The sequence below is a fragment of the Crinia signifera genome, chromosome 9 (assembly GCF_055691185.1).
Source record: "Crinia signifera chromosome 9, ASM5569118v1, whole genome shotgun sequence".
NCBI classification, from domain to species: Eukaryota; Metazoa; Chordata; class Amphibia; order Anura; family Myobatrachidae; genus Crinia; species Crinia signifera.
In genome coordinates this window covers 88,999,300-89,006,927 of record NC_139225.1, presented here as the reverse complement: position 1 = coordinate 89,006,927, position 7,628 = coordinate 88,999,300, and the positions used below count along the sequence as shown (strand labels likewise).

At 41.1% G+C, this 7,628-nt stretch overlaps 1 long non-coding RNA gene across 3 annotated transcripts; it reads left to right on the top strand.

The window, feature by feature from the left end:
- Positions 1–724: 724 nt before the first annotated feature.
- Positions 725–6,392, top strand: LOC146036648 (uncharacterized). Of its 3 annotated transcripts, none has more exons than XR_014460899.1 (5): positions 725–840; positions 2,058–2,174; positions 3,596–3,715; positions 4,937–5,056; positions 6,278–6,392. It is a non-coding gene; the product is annotated as an uncharacterized LOC146036648 (long non-coding RNA). The 3 variants fall into 3 exon arrangements; XR_014460898.1 differs by having other exon boundaries at positions 2,055–2,174; positions 4,940–5,056; XR_014460897.1 differs by having other exon boundaries at positions 2,055–2,174.
- Positions 6,393–7,628: the final 1,236 nt, after the last annotated feature.

Sequence of the window (7,628 nt, the reverse complement as noted above, 5' to 3'; positions counted from 1 at the left end):
AGAAAAGAAAAACATTAGTAACAATATAGTCTTACTACATAGTGAGGTACAGGTAAACTTACGATGGCTTGGGTATTTCAGTAATCCTGTTAATCGTTTGCTTTTTAGATTGGGAGACAGTTTCCGATCTTGTAAGAAGTTCCCTGAGCTCTTCTGCTTGTTGTACGCTGCAGCCGATTTGGGACAGGTGCAGAGTGAGCGCTACACTAGTTTTCATAGTGTTAGCTGCGGGACATCACTCTGTCTTTGGATGACCCAAAAAGCAGGTGCATGCAGTTTAAGAGGTGCGATTGCCCTTTTTAAAATGTCTGCTGACCAGAACACAAACTAATACGCCTCTGAGAACGTATTTTTTGTGGGCGGTCAGCGCCGAGTTGGAAAATTTTGGACAAGCGATAACATGTGGGCTTCATTACCCAGCAACCAAATTGCAATTAATTGGCGACGAATGTTACGCCGGCGTTGAAGGTATTAATCGTTGGCCGTATTTTATGTTTTTGTTTATGCGACAACAAAAAGTAATTTGTGCGCGCAAGATCATTTGTTACCGGTGTATTGGAGAGGTTTTAGTGGATTTTGTGGCACTGTTAGTACAAATTCTTTTATAAAGAGTAACAAATAGGTAGCCCCTATAAAACTCCCATGGTTCCAGGAGCTTGCTCTTTTATGCATTCTAATAGTGTTTTGGTTGGAAACTAAATGAAATGTACCTCTTTCCAGCAGGAGGGTGTTTTCTGCCAGGCCAGAAAGGATACCGCGGCTTCCCCGACACCTTTCTCTTCTACCAGGGGGATACAGCAGGGCTCCGGTTACCTATTGGTTACGAAGAAAAGTAAATAGGTAAGTGAATGCAATCAATTTTCCATTGTACAGAAGGAATACGTTTAAAATATACTAAGTCAGAATGCACTTACCTTCTTTTGGGGCGTTGTAACAGATATTTGATTGACTTACCAGAGTCAGCATGGTAGCTACATTTTTCTGCTTATTTTGGCTGTACTAAACTTCCCCGTGATCCCAGATGTTTTGCCAGGTCATGTAAAGCGCTAAGATTGATTAAATATTTGGTTAATAGTAAGAAAAATGCAAGAAAAATGCAATCTCAATGATGAAGATCCTGGACGGTCTTTGTCGTGATGATTGCAATCATTCTACACTTAAAGCACTGGAATAGTTTTGAACAAGATGGAGACGCAATCTCCGGCCTTGCTGTTAAACACTTACCCCCTGCATGTCTTCAAAGTTTAGGTCTTCATCTCCATAGAATCTGGGCCCATCTGTGAGCTGGTCTGATAACTTTTCACCCTGAAATAAGGATACAATGACGTTCGTTTCCATTTCAGAATAGAAAAACATTAGTAACAATATAGTCTTACTACATAGTGAGGTACAGGTAAACTTACGATGGCTTGCGTATTTCAGTAATCCTGATAATCGTTGGCTTTTTAGATTTGGACATAGTTTCCGATCTTGTAAGAAGTTCCCTGAGCTCTTCTGCTTGTTGTACTCTGCAGACGATTTGGGACAGGTGCAGAGTGAGCACTACACTAGTTTTCATAGTGTAAGCTGCGGGACTTCACTCTGTCTGTGCATGACCCAAAAAGTAGGTGCATGCAGTTAAAGAGGTGCGATTGCCCTTTTTAAAATGTCCGCTGACCAAAACACAACGCCTCTGAGAACGTATTTTTTGTGGGTGGTCAGCGCCGAGTTGGAAAATTTTGGTCAAACGATAACCATGGGCTTCATTTCCCAGCAACCAATTTGCAATTAATTTGGCGACGAATGTTACGCCGGTGTTGAAGGTATTAGTCGTTGGCCGTATTTTATGTTTGTGTTTATGCAACAACAAAAAGTCATTTGTGCACGCAAGATCATTTGTTACCGGTGTATTGGAGAGGTTTTAGTGGATTTTGTGGCACTGTTATTTCAAATTCTTTTATAGGGAGTAACAAATAGTTAGCCCCTATAAAACTCCCATGGTTCCAGGAGCTTGCTCTTTTATGCATTCTAATAGTGTTTTGGTTGGAAACTAAAAGAAATGTACCTCTTTCCAGCAGGAGGGTGTTTTCTGCCAGGCCAGAGAGGATACCGCGGCTTCCCCGGCACCTTTCTCTTCTCCCAGGGGGATACAGCAGGGCTCCGTTTACCTATTGGTTAAGAATAAAAGTAAATAGGTAAGTGAATGCAATCAATTTTCCATTGCACAGAAGGAATACGTTTAAAATATACTAAGTCAAAATGCACTTACCTTCTTTTGGGACATTGTAACAGATATTTGATTGACTTACCAGAGTCAGCATGGTAGCTACATTTTTCTGCTTATTTTGGCTGTACTAAACTTCCCCATAATCCCAGATGTTTTGCCAGGTCATGTAAAGCGCTGAGATTGATTAAATATTTGGTTAATAGTAAGAAAAATGGGTACTTATGTAATATCTGGGCTCCCGTTTTTCTTATGAGACCGCGTCCCCTCGCGGGGCTCGCTGCGCTCGCCACGCTTCGGGCACGGTGGCTCGCTGCGCTCGCCACACTATATAAAATCAACTCCATGCGTAGTTGGATAGTAGGGGTATGAAAAAATGGTGTGCATTTAACATGGGAGCCCAGATAATACATAAGTACCGAAAAATGCAATCTCAATGATGAAGATCCTGGACGGTCTTTGTCGTGATGATTGCAATCATTCTACACTTAAAGGACTGGAAAAGTTTTGAACAATATGGAGGCGCAATCTCCGGCCTTACTGTTAAACACTTACCCCCTGCATTTGTTCAAAGTTTAGGTCTTCATCTCCATAGAATCTGGGCCCATCTGTGAGCTGGTCTGATAACTTTTCACCCTGAAATAAGGATACAATGACGTTCGTTTCCATTTCAGAAGAGAAAAACATTAGTAACAATTTGGTCTTACTACATAGTGAGGTACAGGTAAACTTACAATGGCTTGGATATTTCAGTAATCCTGTTAATCGTTGGCTTTTTAGATTGGGAGATAGTTTCCGATCTTGTAAGAAGTTCCCTTAGCTCTTCTGCTTGTTGTACTCTGCAGACCATTTGGGACAGGTGCAGAGTGAGCGCTACACTAGTTTTCATAGTGTAAGCTGCGGGACTTCACTCTGTCTGTGCATGACCCAAAAAGTAGGTGCATGCAGTTAAAGAGGTGCGATTGCCCTTTTTAAAATGTCCGCTGACCAGAACACAAACTAATACGCCTCTGAGAACGTATTTTTTGTGGGTGGTCAGCGCAGAGTTGGAAAATTTTGGTCAAACGATAACCATGGGCTTCATTTCCCAGCAACCAATTTGCAATTAATTTGGCGACGAATGTTACCCCGGTGTTGAAGGTATTAGTCGTTGGCCGTATTTTATGTTTGTGTTTATGCAACAACAAAAAGTCATTTGTGCACGCAAGATCATTTGTTACCAGTGTATTGGAGAGTTTTTAGTGGATTTTGTGGCACTGTTATTACAAATTCTTTTATAGGGAGTAACAAATAGTTAACCCCTATAAAACTCCCATGGTTCCAGGAGCTTGCTCTTTTATGCATTCCAATAGTGTTTTGGTTGGAAACTAAATGAAATGTACCTCTGTCCAGTAGGAGGGTGTTTTCTGCCAGGCCAGAAAGGTTACCGCGGCTTCCCCAGCACCTTTCTCTTCTCCCAGGGGGATACAGTAGGGCTCCGTTTACCTATTAGTTAAGAAGACAAGTAAATAGGTAAGTGAATGCAATCAATTTTCCATTGCACAGAAGGAATATGTTTAAAATATACTAAGTCAGAATGCACTTACCTTCTTTTGGGGCGTTGTAACAGATATTTGATTTTCTTACCAGAGTCAGCATGGTAGCTACATTTTTCTGCTTATTTTGGCTGTACTAAACTTCCCCGTGATCCCAGATGTTTTGCCAGGTCATGTAAAGCGCTAAGATTGATTAAATATTTGGTTAGTATTAAGAAAAATGTAAGAAAAATGAAATCTCAATGATGAAGATCCTGGACGTTCTTTGTCATGATGATTGCAACCATGCTACACTTAAAGGACTGGAATAGTTTTGAACAAGATGGAGACGCAATCTCCGGCCTTGCTGTTAAACACTTACCCCCTGCATGTCTTCAAAGTTTAGGTCTTCATCTCCATAGAATCTGGGCCCATCTGTGAGCTGGTCTGATAACTTTTCACCCTGAAATAAGGATGCAATGACGTTCGTTTCCATTTCAGAATAGAAAAACATTAGTAACAATATAGTCTTACTACATAGTGAGGTACAGGTAAACTTACGATGGCTTGCGTATTTCAGTAATCCTGATAATCGTTGGCTTTTTAGATTTGGACATAGTTTCCGATCTTGTAAGAAGTTCCCTGAGCTCTTCTGCTTGTTGTACTCTGCAGACGATTTGGGACAGGTGCAGAGTGAGCACTACACTAGTTTTCATAGTGTAAGCTGCGGGACTTCACTCTGTCTGTGCATGACCCAAAAAATAGGTGCATGCAGTTAAAGAGGTGCGATTGCCCTTTTTAAAATGTCCGCTGACCAAAACACAAACTAATACGCCTCTGAGAACGTATTTTTTGTGGGTGGTCAGCGCCGAGTTGGAAAATTTTGGTCAAACGATAACCATGGGCTTCATTTCCCAGCAACCAATTTGCAATTAATTTGGCGACGAATGTTACGCCGGTGTTGAAGGTATTAGTCGTTGGCCGTATTTTATGTTTGTGTTTATGCAACAACAAAAAGTCATTTGTGCACGCAAGATCATTTGTTACCGGTGTATTGGAGAGGTTTTAGTGGATTTTGTGGCACTGTTATTACAAATTCTTTTATAGGGAGTAACAAATAGTTAACCCCTATAAAACTCCCATGGTTCCAGGAGCTTGCTCTTTTATGCATTCCAATAGTGTTTTGGTTGGAAACTAAATGAAATGTACCTCTGTCCAGTAGGAGGGTGTTTTCTGCCAGGCCAGAAAGGTTACCGCGGCTTCCCCAGCACCTTTCTCTTCTCCCAGGGGGATACAGTAGGGCTCCGTTTACCTATTAGTTAAGAAGACAAGTAAATAGGTAAGTGAATGCAATCAATTTTCCATTGCACAGAAGGAATATGTTTAAAATATACTAAGTCAGAATGCACTTACCTTCTTTTGGGGCGTTGTAACAGATATTTGATTTTCTTACCAGAGTCAGCATGGTAGCTACATTTTTCTGCTTATTTTGGCTGTACTAAACTTCCCCGTGATCCCAGATGTTTTGCCAGGTCATGTAAAGCGCTAAGATTGATTAAATATTTGGTTAGTATTAAGAAAAATGTAAGAAAAATGAAATCTCAATGATGAAGATCCTGGACGTTCTTTGTCATGATGATTGCAACCATGCTACACTTAAAGGACTGGAATAGTTTTGAACAAGATGGAGACGCAATCTCCGGCCTTGCTGTTAAACACTTACCCCCTGCATGTCTTCAAAGTTTAGGTCTTCATCTCCATAGAATCTGGGCCCATCTGTGAGCTGGTCTGATAACTTTTCACCCTGAAATAAGGATGCAATGACGTTCGTTTCCATTTCAGAATAGAAAAACATTAGTAACAATATAGTCTTACTACATAGTGAGGTACAGGTAAACTTACGATGGCTTGCGTATTTCAGTAATCCTGATAATCGTTGGCTTTTTAGATTTGGACATAGTTTCCGATCTTGTAAGAAGTTCCCTGAGCTCTTCTGCTTGTTGTACTCTGCAGACGATTTGGGACAGGTGCAGAGTGAGCACTACACTAGTTTTCATAGTGTAAGCTGCGGGACTTCACTCTGTCTGTGCATGACCCAAAAAATAGGTGCATGCAGTTAAAGAGGTGCGATTGCCCTTTTTAAAATGTCCGCTGACCAAAACACAAACTAATACGCCTCTGAGAACGTATTTTTTGTGGGTGGTCAGCGCCGAGTTGGAAAATTTTGGTCAAACGATAACCATGGGCTTCATTTCCCAGCAACCAATTTGCAATTAATTTGGCGACGAATGTTACGCCGGTGTTGAAGGTATTAGTCGTTGGCCGTATTTTATGTTTGTGTTTATGCAACAACAAAAAGTCATTTGTGCACGCAAGATCATTTGTTACCGGTGTATTGGAGAGGTTTTAGTGGATTTTGTGGCACTGTTATTACAAATTCTTTTATAGGGAGTAACAAATAGTTAGCCCCTATAAAACTCCCATGGTTCCAGGAGCTTGCTCTTTTATGCATTCTAATAGTGTTTTGGTTGGAAACTAAAAGAAATGTACCTCTTTCCAGCAGGAGGGTGTTTTCTGCCAGGCCAGAGAGGATACCGCGGCTTCCCCGGCACCTTTCTCTTCTCCCAGGGGGATACAGCAGGGCTTCGTTTACCTATTGGTTAAGAAGAAAAGTAAATAGGTAAGTGAATGCAATCAATTTTCCATTGCACAGAAGGAATACGTTTAAAATATACTAAGTCAAAATGCACTTACCTTCTTTTGGGACATTGTAACAGATATTTGATTTACTTACCAGAGTCAGCATGGTAGCTACATTTTTCTGCTTATTTTGGCTGTACTAAACTTCCCCGTAATCCCAGATGTTTTGCCAGGTCATGTAAAGCGCTGAGATTGATTAAATATTTGGTTAATAGTAAGAAAAATGCAATCTCAATGATGAAGATCCTGGACGGTCTTTGTCGTGATGATTGCAATCATTCTACACTTAAAGGACTGGAATAGTTTTGAACAATATGGTGACGCAATCTCCGGCCTTACTGTTAAACACTTACCCCCTGCATGTGTTCAAAGTTTAGGTCTTCATCTCCATAGAATCTGGGCCCATCTGTGAGCTGGTCTGATAACTTTTCACCCTGAAATAAGCATACAATGACGTTAGTTTCCATTTCAGAAGAGAAAACCATTAGTAACAATATAGTCTTACTACATAGTGAGGTACAGGTAAACTTACAATGGCTTGGATATTTCAGTAATCCTGTTAATCGTTGGCTTTTTAGATTGGGAGATAGTTTCTGATCTTGTAAGAAGTTCCCTGAGCTCTTCTGCTTGTTGTACTCTGTAGACGATTTGGGACAGGTGCAGAGTGAGCGCTACACTAGTTTTCATAATGTAAGCTGCGGGACTCCACTCTGTCTGTGCATGACCCAAAAAGTAGGTGCATGCAGTTAAAGAGGTGCGATTGCCCTTTTTAAAATGTCCGCTGACCAGAACACAAACTAATACGCCTCTGAGAACGTATTTTTTGTGGGTGGTCAGCGCGGAGTTGGAAAATTTTGGTCAAACGATAACCATGGGCTTCATTTCCCAGCAACCAATTTGCAATTAATTTGGTGACGAATGTTACGCCGGTGTTGAAGGTATTAGTCGTTGGCCGTATTTTATGTTTGTGTTTATGCAACAACAAAAAGTCATTTGTGCACGCAAGATCATTTGTTACCGGCAGTGGTCGAAGTGGAAATTTTGAAGTGGGGGTATGGAAATTTTGAAGTGGGGGTATGTAAAAGTAAAGAGTGAATATAGTGCGCACCTTCGGACACCCCCCTGTCCATCAACGTCCCCTGCCAGACTGCCCCGTTGTACAGGGGTATTACAAAAGCACAATATGTGCTGCTGAGTGATCAGAGAGCATC